The sequence below is a fragment of the Macaca mulatta genome, chromosome 13, assembly GCF_049350105.2.
Source record: "Macaca mulatta isolate MMU2019108-1 chromosome 13, T2T-MMU8v2.0, whole genome shotgun sequence".
Classification (NCBI taxonomy): Eukaryota; Metazoa; Chordata; class Mammalia; order Primates; family Cercopithecidae; genus Macaca; species Macaca mulatta.
The window spans coordinates 27,556,304-27,570,974 of NC_133418.1; positions in this window are offsets into that span (position 1 = coordinate 27,556,304).

Sequence of the window (14,671 nt, forward strand, 5' to 3'; positions counted from 1 at the left end):
GTTACATCTGTATTTCGTGGATCTCTTTGCTAGCCTTATTTCTGTGGAATCAGAGAACAGATATTTCGGATCCCTTGGAAGACTATAGGGCCAAAGGAAATCTCCTCCGATAACAAAGAGAAAGAAGCTTTCTGAGAAACTTCTTTGTGTTCTGTGAAATCATCTCACAGAGTTACAGCTTTCCCCTCAAGAAGCCTTTCGCTAAGACAGTTCTTGTGGAATTGGCAAAGTGATATTCGGAAGCCCGTAGAGGGCTATGGTGAAAAAGGAAATATCCTCAGATGAAATCTGGAAAGAAGCTTTCTGAGAAACTTCTTAGTGTTCCGTTAATTCATCTCACAGAGTTATATCTGTATTTCGTGGATCTCTTTGCTAGCCTTATTTCTGTGGAATCTGAGAACAGATATTTCGGATCCCTTGGAAGACTATAGGGCCAAAGGAAATATCCTCCGATAACAAAGAGAAAGAAGCTTTCTGAGAAACTTCTTTGTGTTCTGTGAAATCATCTCACAGAGTTACAGCTTTCCCCTCAAGAAGCCTTTCGCTAAGACAGTTCTTGTGGAATTGGCAAAGTGATATTTGGAAGCCCATAGAGGGCTATGGTGAAAAAGGAAATATCCTCAGATGGAATCTGGAAAGAAGCTTTCTGAGAAACTGCTTAGTGTTCTGGTAATTCATCTCACAGAGTTACATCTGTATTTCGTGGATCTCTTTGCTAGCCTTATTTCTGTGGAATCTGAGAACAAATATTTCGGATCCCTTTGAAACTATAGGGACAAAGGAAATATCCTCCGATAACAAAGGGAAAGAAGCTTTATGAGAAACTTCTTTGTGTTCTGTGAAATCATCTCAAAGAGTTATGGCAGTCCCCTCAAGAAGCCTTTCGCTAAGACAGTTCTTGTGGAATTGGCAAAGTGATATTTCGAAGCCCTTAGAGGGGTATGGTGAAAAAGGAAATATCCTCAGATTAAATCTGGAAAGAAGCTTTCTGAGAAACTGCTTAGTGTTCTGTTAATTCATCTCACAGAGTTACATCTGTATTTCGTGGATCTCTTTGCTAGCCTTATTTCTGTGGAATCTCAGAACAGATATTTCGGATCCCTTGGAAGACTATAGGGCCAAAGGAAATCTCCTCCGATAACAAAGAGAAAGAAGCTTTCTGAGAAACTTCTTTGTTTTCTGTGAAATCATCTCACAGAGTTACAGCTTTTCCCTCAAGAAGCCTTTTGCTAAGACAGTTCTTGTGGAATTGGCAAAGTGATATTTGGAAGCCCATAGAGGGCTATGGTGAACAAGGAAATATCCTCAGATGAAATCTGGAAAGAAGCTTTCTGAGAAACTGCTTAGTGTTCTGTTAATTCACCTCACAGAGTTACATCTGTATTTCGTGGATCTCTTTGCTAGCCTTATTTCTGTGGAATCTGAGAACAGATATTTCGGATCCCTTGGAAGACTATAGGGCCAAAGGAAATATCCTCTGATAACAAGAGAAAGAAGCTTTCTGAGAAACTTCTTTGTGTTCTGTGAAATCATCTCACAGAGTTACAGCTTTCCCCTCAAGGAGCCTTTCGCTAAGACAGTTCTTGTGGATTTGGAAAGGTGATATTTGGAAGCCCATAGAGGGCTATGGTGAAAAAGGAAATATCCTCAGATGAAATCTGGAAAGAAGCTTTCTGAGAAACTGCTTAGTGTTCTGATAACTCATCTCACAGAGTTACATCTGTATTTCGTGGATCTCTTTTCTAGCCTTATTTCCGTGGAATCTGAAAACAGATATTTCGGATCCCTTGGAAGACTTTAGGGCCAAAGGAAATATCCTCCGATAACAAAGAGAAAGAAGCTTTCTGAGAAACTTCTTTGTGTTCTGTGAAATCATCTCACAGGTTACAGCTTTCCCCTCAAGAAGCCTTTCGCTAAGACAGTTCTTGTGGAATTGGCAAAGTGATATTCGGAAGCCCGTAGAGGGCTATGGTGAAAATGGAAATATCCTCAGATGAAATCTGGAAAGAAGCTTTCTGAGAAACTTCTTAGTGTTCCGTTAATTCATCTCACAGAGTTATATCTGTATTTCGTGGATCTCTTTGCTAGCCTTATTTCTGTGGAATCTGAGAACAGATATTTCGGATCCCTTGGAAGACTATAGGGCCAAAGGAAATATCCTCCGATAACAAAGAGAAAGAAGCTTTCTGAGAAACTTCTTTGTGTTCTGTGAAATCATCTCACAGAGTTACAGCTTTCCCCTCAAGAAGCCTTTCGCTAAGACAGTTCTTGTGGAATTGGCAAAGTGATATTCGGAAGCCCATAGAGGGCTATGGTGAAAATGGAAATATCCTCAGATGAAATCTGGAAAGAAGCATTCTGAGAAACTGCTTAGTGTTCTGTTAATTCATCTCACAGAGTTAAATATGTAGTTCGTGGATCTCTTTGCTAGCCTTATTTCTGTGGAATCTGAGAACAGATATTTCGGATACCTTGGAAGACTATAGGGCCAAAGGAAATCTCCTCCGAAAACAAAGAGAAAGAAGCTTTCTGAGAAACTTCTTTGTGTTCTGTGAAATCATCTCACAGAGTTACAGCTTTCCCCTCAAGAAGAAATTCGCTAAGACAGTTCTTGTGGAATTGGCAAAGTGATATTTGGAAGGCCATAGAGGGCTATGGTTAAAAAGGAAATATCCTCAGATGAAATCTGGAAAGAAGCTTTCTGAGAAACTGCTTAGTGTTCTGTTAATTCATCTCACAGAGTTACATCTGTATTTCGTGGATCTCTTTGGTAGCCTTATTTCTGTGGAATCTGAGAACAGATATTTCGGATCCCTTGGAAGACTATAGGGCCAAAGGAAATATCCTCCGATAACAAAGAGAAAGAAGCTTTCTGAGAAACTTCTTTGTGTTCTGTGAAATCATCTCACAGAGTTACAGCTTTCCCCTCAAGAAGCCATTCGCTAAGACAGTTCTTGTGGAATTGGCAAAGTGATATTTGGAAGGCCATAGAGGGCTATGGTGAAAAAGGAAATATCCTCAGATTAAATCTGGAAAGAAGCTTTCTGAGAAACTGCTTAGTGTTCTGTTAATTCATCTCACAGAGTTACATCTGTATTTCGTGGATGTCTTTGCTAGCCTTATTTCTGTGGAATCTCAGAACAGATATTTCGGATCCCTTGGAAGACTATAGGGCCAAAGGAAATCTCCTCCGATAACAAAGAGAAAGAAGCTTTCTGAGAAACTTCTTTGTTTTCTGTGAAATCATCTCACAGAGTTACAGCTTTCCCCTCAAGAAGCCTTTCGCTAAGACAGTTCTTGTGGAATTGGCAAAGTGATATTTGGAAGCCCCTAGAGGGCTATGGTGAAGAAGGAAATATCCTCAGATGAAATCTGGAAAGAAGCTTTCTGAGAAACTGCTTAGTGTTCTGTTAATTCACCTCACAGAGTTACATCTGTATTTCGTGGATCTCTTTGGTAGCCTTATTTCTGTGGAATCTGAGAACAGATATTTCGGATCCCTTGGAAGACTATAGGGCCAAAGGAAATATCCTCTGATAACAAAGAGAAAGAATCTTTCTGAGAAACTTCTTTGTGTTCTGTGAAATCATCTCACAGAGTTACATCTTTACCCTCAACAAGCCTTTCGCTAAGACAGTTGTTGTGGAATTGGCAAAGTGATATTTGGAAGCCCATAGAGGGCTATGGTGAAAAAGGAAATATCCTCAGATGAAATCTGGAAAGAAGCTTTCTGAGAAACTGCTTAGTGTTCTGTTAATTCATCTCACAGAGTTACATCTGTATTTCGTGGATCTCTTTGCTAGCCTTATTTCTGTGGAATCTGAGAACAGATATTTCGGATCCCTTGGAAGACTATAGGGCCAAAGGAAATATCCTCCGATAACAAAGAGAAAGAAGCTTTCTGAGAAACTTCTTTGTGTTCTGTGAAATCATCTCACAGAGTTACAGCTTTCCCCTCAAGAAGCCTTTCGCTAAGACAGCTCTTGTGGAATTGGCAAAGTGATATTTGGAAGCCCATAGTGGGAAACGGTGAAAATGGAAATATCTTCAGATGAAATCTGGAAAGAAGCTTTCTGAGAAACTGCTTAGTGTTCTGTTAATTCATCTCACAGAGTTACATCTGTATTTCGTGGATGTCTTTGCTAGCCTTATTTCTGTGGAATCTGAGAACAGATATTTCGGATCACTTGGAAGACTATAGGGCCAAAGGAAATATCCTCCGATAACAAAGAGAAAGAAGCTTTCTGAGAAACTTCTTTGTGTTCTGTGAAATCATCTCACAGAGTTACAGCTTTCCCCTCAAGAAGCCTTTCGCTAAGACAGTTCTTGTGGAATTGGCAAAGTGATATTTGGAAGCCCATAGAGGGCTATGGTGAAAAAGGAAATATCCTCAGATGGAATCTGGAAAGAAGCTTTCTGAGAAACTGCTTAGTGTTCTGGTAATTCATCTCACAGTGTTACATCTGTATTTCGTGGATCTCTTTGCTAGCCTTATTTCTGTGGAATCTGAGAACAAATATTTCGGATCCCCTTGAAGACTATAGGGCCAAAGGAAATATCCTCCGATAACAAAGAGAAAGAAGCTTTCTGAGAAACTTCTTTGTGTTCTGTGAAATCATCTCACAGAGTTATGGCAGTCCCCTCAAGAAGCCTTTCGCTAAGACAGTTCTTGTGGAATTGGCAAAGTGATATTTCGAAGGCCATAGAGGGGTATGGTGAAAAAGGAAATATCCTCAGATTAAATCTGGAAAGAAGCTTTCTGAGAAACTGCTTAGTGTTCTGTTAATTCATCTCACAGAGTTACATCTGTATTTCGTGGATCTCTTTGCTAGCCTTATTTCTGTGGAATCTCAGAACAGATATTTCGGATCCCTTGGAAGACTATAGGGCCAAAGGAAATCTCCTCCGATAACAAAGAGAAAGAAGCTTTCTGAGAAACTTCTTTGTGTTCTGTGAAATCATCTCACAGAGTTACAGCTTTCCCCTCAAGGAGCCTTTCGCTAAGACAGTTCTTGTGGATTTGGAAAGGTGATATTTGGAAACCCATAGAGGGCTATGGTGAAAAAGGAAATATCCTCAGATGAAATCTGGAAAGAAGCTTTCTGAGAAACTGCTTAGTGTTCTGATAACTCATCTCACAGAGTTACATCTGTATTTCGTGGATCTCTTTTCTAGCCTTATTTCCGTGGAATCTGAAAACAGATATTTCGGATCCCTTGGAAGACTATAGGGCCAAAGGAAATATCCTCCGATAACAAAGAGAAAGAAGCTTTCTGAGAAACTTCTTTGTGTTCTGTGAAATCATCTCACAAGTTACAGCTTTCCCCTCAAGAAGCCTTTCGCTAAGACAGTTCTTGTGGAATTGGCAAAGTGATATTTGGAAGCCCATAGAGGGCTATGGTGAAAAAGGAAATATCCTCAGAGGAAATCTGGAAAGAAGTTTTCTGACAAACTGCTTAGTGTTCCGTTAATTCATCTCACAGAGTTACATCTGTTTTTCGCGGATCTCTTTGCTAGCCTTTTTTCTGTGGAATTTGAGAAAAGATATTTCGGATCCTTTGGAAGACTAAAGGGCCAAAGGAAATATCCTCCGATAACAAAGAGAAAGAAGTTTTCTGAGAAACTTCTTAGTGTTCTGTGAAATCATCTCACAGAGTTACAGCTTTCCCCTCAAGAAGCCTTTCGCTAAGACAGTTCTTGTGGAATTGGCAAAGTGATATTCGGAAGCCCGTAGAGGGCTATGGTGAAAATGGAAATATCCTCAGATGAAATCTGGAAAGAAGCTTTCTGAGAAACTGCTTAGTGTTCCGTTAATTCATCTCACAGAGTTACATCTGTATTTCGTGGATCTCTTTGCTAGCCTTATTTCTGTGGAATCTGAGAACAGATATTTCGGATCACTTGGAAGACTATAGGGCCAAAGGAAATATCCTCCGATAACAAAGAGAAAGAAGCTTTCTGAGAAACTTCTTTGTGTTCTGTGAAATCATCTCACAGAGTTACAGCTTTCCCTTCAAGAAGACTTTCGCGAAGACAGTTCTTGTGGAATTGGCAAAGTGATATTCGGAAGCCCGTAGAGGGCTATGGTGAAAATGGAAATATCCTCAGAAGAAATCTGGAAAGAAGCTTTCTGAGAAACTGCTTAGTGTTCCGTTAATTCATCTCATAGAGTTACATCTGTATTTCGTGGATCACTTTGCTAGCCTTATTTCTGTGGAATCTGAGAACAGATATTTCGGATCCCTTGGAAGACTATAGGTCCAAAGGAAATATCCTCCCATAACAAAGAGAAAGAAGCTTTCTGATAAACTTCTTTGTGTTCTGTGAAATCATCTCACAGAGTTACAGCTTTCCCCTCAAGAAGCCTTTCGCTAAGACAGTTCTTGTGGAATTGGCAAAGTGATATTTGGAAGGCCATAGAGGGCTATGGTGAAAAAGGAAATATCCTCAGATGAAATCTGGAAAGAAGCATTCTGAGAAACTGCTTAGTGTTCTGTTAATTCATCTCACAGAGTTAAATCTGTGTTTCGTGGATCTCTTTGCTAGCCTTATTTCTGTGGAATCTGAGAACAGATATTTCGGATACCTTGGAAGACTATAGGGCCAAAGGAAATCTCCTCCGATAACAAAGAGAAAGAAGCTTTCTGAGAAACTTCTTTGTGTTCTGTGAAATCATCTCACAGAGTTACAGCTTTCCCCTCAAGAAGAAATTCGCTAAGACAGTTCTTGTGGAATTGGCAAAGTGATATTTGGAAGGCCATAGAGGGCTATGTTGAAAAAGGAAATATCCTCAGATGAAATCTGGAAAGAAGATTTCTGAGAAACTGCTTAGTGTTCTGTTAATTCATCTCACAGAGTTAAATCTGTATTTCGTGGATCTATTTGCTAGCCTTAATTCTGTGGAATCTGAGAACAGATATTTCGGATCCCTTGGAAGACTATAGGGCCAAAGGAAATATCCTCCGATAACAAAGAGAAAGAAGCTTTCTGAGAAACTACTTTGTGTTCTGTGAAATCATCTCACAGAGTTACAGCTTTCCCCTCAAGAAGCCATTCGCTAAGACAGTTCTTGTGGAATTGGCAAAGTGATATTTGGAAGGCCATAGAGGGGTATGGTGAAAAAGGAAATATCCTCAGATTAAATCTGGAAAGAAGCTTTCTGAGAAACTGCTTAGTGTTCTGTTAATTCATCTCACAGAGTTACATCTGTATTTCGTGGATCTCTTTGCTAGCCTTATTTCTGTGGAATCTCAGAACAGATATTTCGGATCCCTTGGAAGACTATAGGGCCAAAGGAAATCTCCTCCGATAACAAAGAGAAAGAAGCTTTCTGAGAAACTTCTTTGTTTTCTGTGAAATCATCTCACAGAGTTACAGCTTTCCCCTCAAGAAGCCTTTCGCTAAGACAGTTCTTGTGGAATTGGCAAAGTGATATTTGGAAGCCCATAGAGGGCTATGGTGAACAAGGAAATATCCTCAGATGAAATCTGGAAAGAAGCTTTCTGAGAAACTGCTTAGTGTTCTGTTAATTCACCTCACAGTGTTACATCTGTATTTCGTGGATCTCTTTGCTAGCCTTATTTCTGTGGAATCTGAGAACAGATATTTCGGATCCCTTGGAAGATTATAGGGCCAAAGGAAATCTCCTCCGATAACAAAGAGAAAGAAGCTTTCTGATAAACTTCTTTGTGTTCTGTGAAATCATCTCACAGAGTTACAGCTTTCCCCTCAAGAAGCCTTTCGCTAAGACAGTTCTTGTGGAATTGGCAAAGTGATATTTGGAAGCCATAGAGGGCTATGGTGAAAAAGGAAATATCCTCAGATGAAATCTGGAAAGAAGCATTCTGAGAAACTGCTTAGTGTTCTGTTAATTCATCTCACAGAGTTAAATCTGTGTTTCGTGGATCTCTTTGCTAGCCTTATTTCTGTGGAATCTGAGAACAGATATTTCGGATACCTTGGAAGACTATAGGGCCAAAGGAAATCTCCTCCGATAACAAAGAGAAAGAAGCTTTCTGAGAAACTTCTTTGTGTTCTGTGAAATCATCTCACAGAGTTACAGCTTTCCCCTCAAGAAGAAATTCGCTAAGACAGTTCTTGTGGAATTGGCAAAGTGATATTTGGAAGGCCATAGAGGGCTATGGTGAAAAAGGAAATATCCTCAGATGAAATCTGGAAAGAAGATTTCTGAGAAACTGCTTAGTGTTCTGTTAATTCATCTCACAGAGTTAAATCTGTATTTCGTGGATCTATTTGCTAGCCTTAATTCTGTGGAATCTGAGAACAGATATTTCGGATCCCTTGGAAGACTATAGGGCCAAAGGAAATATCCTCCGATAACAAAGAGAAAGAAGCTTTCTGAGAAACTACTTTGTGTTCTGTGAAATCATCTCACAGAGTTACAGCTTTCCCCTCAAGAAGCCATTCGCTAAGACAGTTCTTGTGGAATTGGCAAAGTGATATTTGGAAGGCCATAGAGGGCTATGGTGAAAAAGGAAATATCCTCAGATTAAATCTGGAAAGAAGCTTTCTGAGAAACTGCTTAGTGTTCTGTTAATTCACCTCACAGAGTTACATCTGTATTTCGTGGATCTCTTTGCTAGCCTTATTTCTGTGTAATCTGAGAACAGATATTTCGGATCCCTTGGAAGACTATAGGGCCAAAGGAAATATCCTCCGATAACAAAGAGAAAGAAGCTTTCTGAGAAACTTCTTTGTGTTCTGTGAAATCATCTCACAGAGTTACAGCTTTCCCCTCAAGAAGCCTTTCGCTAAGACAGTTCTTGTGGATTTGGCAAGGTGATATTTGGAAGCCCATAGAGTTCTATGGTGAAAATGGAAATATCCTCAGATGAAATCTGGAAAGAAGCTTTCTGAGAAACTGCTTAGTGTTCTGTTAATTCATCTCACAGAGTTACATCTGTATTTCGTGGATCTCTTTGCTAGCCTTATTTCTGTGGAATCTGAGAACAGATATTTCGGATCCCTTGGAAGACTATAGGGCCAAAGGAAATATCCTCCGATAACAAAGAGAAAGAAGCTTTCTGAGAAACTTCTTTGTGTTCTGTGAAATCATCTCACAGAGTTACAGCTTTCCCCTCAAGAAGCCTTTCGCTAAGACAGTTCTTGTGGATTTGGCAAAGTGATATTTGGAAGCCCATAGAGGGCTATGGTGAAAAAGGAAATATCCTCAGATGAAATCTGGAAAGAAGCTTTCTGAGAAACTGCTTACTGTTCTGTTAATTCATCTCACAGAGTTACATCTGTATTTCGTGGATCTCTTTGCTAGCCTTATTTCGGTGGAATATGAGAACAGATATTTCGGATCCCTTGGAAGACTATAGGGCCAAAGGAAATATCCTCCGATAACAAAGAGAAAGAAGCTTTCTGAGAAACTTCTTTGTGTTCTGTGAAATCATCTCACAGAGTTACAGCTTTCCCCTCAAGAAGCCTTTCGCTAAGACAGATCTTGTGGAATTGGCAAAGTGATATTCGGAAGCCCGTAGAGGGCTAAGGTGAAAATGGAAATATCCTCAGATGAAATCTGGAAAGAAGCTTTCTGAGAAACTGCTTAGTGTTCCGTTAATTCATCTCACAGAGTTACATCTGTATTTCGTGGATCTCTTTGCTAGCCTTATTTCAGTGGAATCTGAGAACAGATATTTCGGATCCCTTGGAAGATTATAGGGCCAAAGGAAATATCCTCCGATAACAAAGAGAAAGAAGCTTTCTGAGAAACTTCTTTGTGTTCTGTGAAATCATCTCACAGAGTTACAGCTTTCCCCTCAAGAAGCCTTTCGCTAAGACAGTTCTTGTGGAATTGGCAAAGTGATATTCGGAAGCCCGTAGAGGGCTATGGTGAAAATGGAAATATCCTCAGATGAAATCTGGAAAGAAGCTTTCTGAGAAATTGCTTAGTGTTCCGTTAATTCATCTCACAGAGTTACATCTGTATTTCGTGGATCACTTTGCTAGCCTTATTTCTGTGGAATCTGAGAACAGATATTTCGGATCCCTTGGAAGACTATAGGGCCAAAGGAAATATCCTCCGATAACAAAGAGAAAGAAGCTTTCTGAGAAACTTCTTTGTGTTCTGTGAAATCATCTCACAGAGTTACAGCTTTCCCCTCAAGAAGACTTTCGCTTAGACAGTTCTTGTGGAATTGGCAAAGTGATATTCGGAAGCCCGTAGAGGCCTATGGTGAAAATGGAAATATCCTCAGAAGAAATCTGGAAAGAAGCTTTCTGAGAAACTGCTTAGTGTTCCGTTAATTCATCTCACAGAGTTACATCTGTATTTCGTGGATGTCTTTGCTAGCCTTATTTCTGTGGAATCTGAGAAGAGATATTTCGGATCCCTTAGAAGACTATAGTTCCAAAGGAAATATACTCCCATAACAAAGAGAAAGAAGCTTTCTGAGAAACTTCTTTGTGTTCTGTGAAATCATCTCACAGAGTTACAGCTTTCCCCTCAAGAAGCCTTTCTCTAAGACAGTTCTTGTGGAATTTGCAAAGTGATATTTGGAAGGCCATAGAGGGCTATGGTGAAAAAGGAAATATCCTCAGATGAAATCTGGAAAGAAGCATTCTGAGAAACTGCTTAGTGTTCTGTTAATTCATCTCACAGAGTTAAATCTGTATTTCGTGGATCTCTTTGCTAGCCTTATTTCTGTGGAATCTGAGAACAGATATTTCGGATACCTTGGAAGACTATAGGGCCAAAGGAAATCTCCTCCGAAAACAAAGAGAAAGAAGCTTTCTGAGAAACTTCTTTGTGTTCTGTGAAATCATCTCACAGAGTTACAGCTTTCCCCTCAAGAAGAAATTCGGTAAGACAGTTCTTGTGGAATTGGCAAAGTGATATTTGGAAGGCCATAGAGGGCTATGGTGAAAAAGGAAATATCCTCAGATGAAATCTGGAAAGAAGCTTTCTGAGAAACTGCTTAGTGTTCTGTTAATTCATCTCACAGAGTTAAATCTGTATTTCGTGGATCTCTTTGCTAGCCTTATTTCTGTGGAATCTGCGAAAAGATATTTCGGATCCCTTGGAAGACTATAGGGCCAAAGGAAATATCCTCCGATAACAAACAGAAAGAAGCTTTCTGAGAAACTTCTTTGTGTTCTGTGAAATCATCTCACAGAGTTACAGCTTTCCCCTCAAGAAGCCATTCGCTAAGACAGTTCTTGTGGAATTGGCAAAGTGATATTTGGAAGACCATAGAGGGCTATGGTGAAAAAGGAAATATCCTCAGATTAAATCTGGAAAGAAGCTTTCTGAGAAACTGCTTAGTGTTCTGTTAATTCATCTCACAGAGTTACATCTGTATTTCGTGGATCTCTTTGCTAGCCTTATTTCTGTGGAATCTCAGAACAGATATTTCGGATCCCTTGGAAGACTATAGGGCCAAAGGAAATCTCCTCCGATAACAAAGAGAAAGAAGCTTTCTGAGAAACTTCTTTGTTTTCTGTGAAATCATCTCACAGAGTTACAGCTTTTCCCTCAAAAAGCCTTTCGCTAAGACAGTTCTTGTAGAATTGGCAAAGTCATATTTGGAAGCCCCTAGAGGGCTATGGTGAAAAAGGAAATATCCTCAGATGAAATCTGGAAAGAAGCTTTCTGAGAAACTGCTTAGTGTTCTGTTAACTCATCTCACAGAGTTACATCTGTATTTCGTGGATCTCTTTGCTAGCCTTATTTCCGTGGAATCTGAAAACAGATATTTCGGATCCCTTGGAAGACTATAGGGCCAAAGGAAATATCCTCCGATAACAAAGAGAAAGAAGCTTTCTGAGAAACTTCTTTGTGTTCTGTGAAATCATCTCACAGAGTTACAGCTTTACCCTCAACAAGCCTTTCGCTAAGACAGTTCTTGTGGAATTGGCAAAGTGATATTTGGAAGCCCATAGAGGGCTATGGTGAAAAAGGAAATATCCTCAGATGAAATCTGGAAAGACGCTTTCTGAGAAACTGCTTAGTGTTCTGTTAATTCATCTCACAGAGTTACATCTGAATTTCCTGGATCTCTTTGCTAGCCTTATTTCTGTGGAATCTGAGAACAGATATTTCGGATCCCTTGGAAGACTATAGGGCCAAAGGAAATATCCTCCGATAACAAAGAGAAAGAAGCTTTCTGAGAAACTTCTTTGTGTTCTGTGAAATCATCTCACAGAGTTACAGCTTTCCCCTCAAGAAGCCGTTCGCTAAGACAGTTCTTGTGGAATTGGCAATGTGATATTTGGAAGCCCATAGAGGACAACGGTGAAAATGGAAATATCTTCAGATGAAATCTGGAAAGAAGCTTTCTGTGAAACTGCTTAGTGTTCTGTTAATTCATCTCACAGAGTTACATCTGTATTTCGTGGATCTCTTTGCTAGCCTTATTTCTGTGGAATCTGAGAACAGATATTTCGGATCCCTTTGAAGACTACAGGGCCAATGGAAATATCCTCCGATAACAAAGAGAAAGAAGCTTTCTGAGAAACTTCTTTGTGTTCTGTGAAATCATCTCACAGAGTTACAGCTTTCCCCTCAAGAAGCCTTTCGCTAAGACAGTTCTTGTGGAATTGGCAAAGTGATATTTGGAAGCCCATAGAGGGCTATGGTGAAAAAGGAAATATCCTCAGATGGAATCTGGAAAGAAGCTTTCTGAGAAACTGCTTAGTGTTCTGGTAATTCATCTCACAGAGTTACATCTGTATTTCGTGGATCTCTTTGCTAGCCTTATTTCTGTGGAATCTCAGAACAGATATTTCGGATCCCTTGGAAGACTATAGGGCCAAAGGAAATCTCCTCCGATAACAAAGAGAAAGAAGCTTTCTGAGAAACTTCTTTGTTTTCTGTGAAATCATCTCACAGAGTTACAGCTTTCCCCTCAAGAAGCCTTTCGCTAAGACAGTTCTTGTGGAATTGGCAAAGTGATATTTGGAAGCCCATAGAGGGGTATGGTGAACAAGGAAATATCCTCAGATGAAATCTGGAAAGAAGCTTTCTGAGAAACTGCTAGTGTTCTGTTAATTCACCTCACAGAGTTACATCTGTATTTCGTGGATCTCTTTGCTAGCCTTATTTCTGTGGAATCTGAGAACAGATATTTCGGACGCCTTGGAAGACTATAGGGCCAAAGGAAATATCCTCCGATAACAAAGAGAAAGAAGCTTTCTGAGAAACTTCTTTGTGTTCCGTGAAATCATCTCACAGAGTTACAGCTTTCCCCTCAAGAAGCCTTTCGCTAAGACAGTTCTTGTGGAATTGGCAAGGTGATATTTGGAAGCCCATAGAGGGCTCTGGTGAAAGAGTAAATATCCTCAGATGAAATCTGGAAAGAAGCTTTCTGAGAAACTTCTTAGTGTTCTGTTAATTCATCTCACAGAGCTACATCTGTATTTCTGGGAAATCTTTGCTAGCCTTATTTCTGTGCAATCTGAGAACAGATATTTCGGATCCCTTGGAAGACTATAGGGCCAAAGGAAATATCCTCCGATAACAAAGAGAAAGAAGATTTCTGAGAAACTTCTTTGTGTTCTGTGAAATCATCTCACAGAGTTACAGCTTTCCCATCAAGGAGCCTTTCGCTAAGACAGTTCTTGTGGAATTGGCAAAGTGATATTTGGAAGCCCATAGAGGGCTATGGTGAAAAAGGAAATATCCTCAGATTAAATCTGGAAAGAAGCTTTCTGAGAAACTGCTTAGTGTTCTGTTAATTCATCTCACAGAGTTACATCTGTATTTCGTGGATCTCTTTGCTAGCCTTATTTACGTGGAATCTGAAAACAGATATTTCGGATCCCTTGGAAGACTATAGGGCCAAAGGAAATATCCTCCGATAACAAAGAGAAAGAAGCTTTCTGAGAAACTTTTTTGTGTTCTGTGAAATCATCTCACAGAGTTACAGCTTTACCCTCAAGAAGCCTTTCGCTAAGACAGTTCTTGTGGAATTGGCAAAGTGATATTTGGAAGCCCATAGAGGGCTATTGTGAAAAACTAAATATCCTCAGATGAAATCTGGAAAGAAGTTTTCTGAGAAACTGCTTAGTGTTCTGTTAATTCATCTCACAGAGTTACATCTGTATTTCGTGGATATCTTTGCTAGCCTTATTTCTGTGGAATCTGAGAACAGATATTTCGGATCCCTTGGAAGACTATAGGGCCAAAGGAAATATCCTCCGATAACAAAGAGAAAGAAGCTTTCTGAGAAACTTCTTTGTGTTCTGTGAAATCATCTCACAGAGTTACAGCTTTCCCCTCAAGAAGCCTTTCGCTAAGACAGTTCTTGTGGAATTGGCAAAGTGATATTTGGAAGCCCATAGAGGGCAACGGTGAAAATGGAAATATCTTCAGATGAAATCTGGAAAGCAGCTTTCTGAGAAACTGCTTAGTGTTCTGTTAATTCATCTCACAGAATTACATCTGTATTTCGTGGATCTCTTTGCTAGCCTTATTTCTGTGGAATCTGAGAACAGATATTTCGGATCCCTTGGAAGACTATAGGGCCAAAGGAAATATCCTCCGATAACAAAGAGAAAGAAGCTTTCTGAGAAACTTCTTTGTGTTCTGTGAAATCATCTGACAGAGTTACAGCTTTCCCCTCAAGAAGCCTTTCGCTAAGACAGTTCTTGTGGATTTGGCAAAGTGATATTTGGAAGCCCATAGAGGGCTATGGTGAAAAAGGAA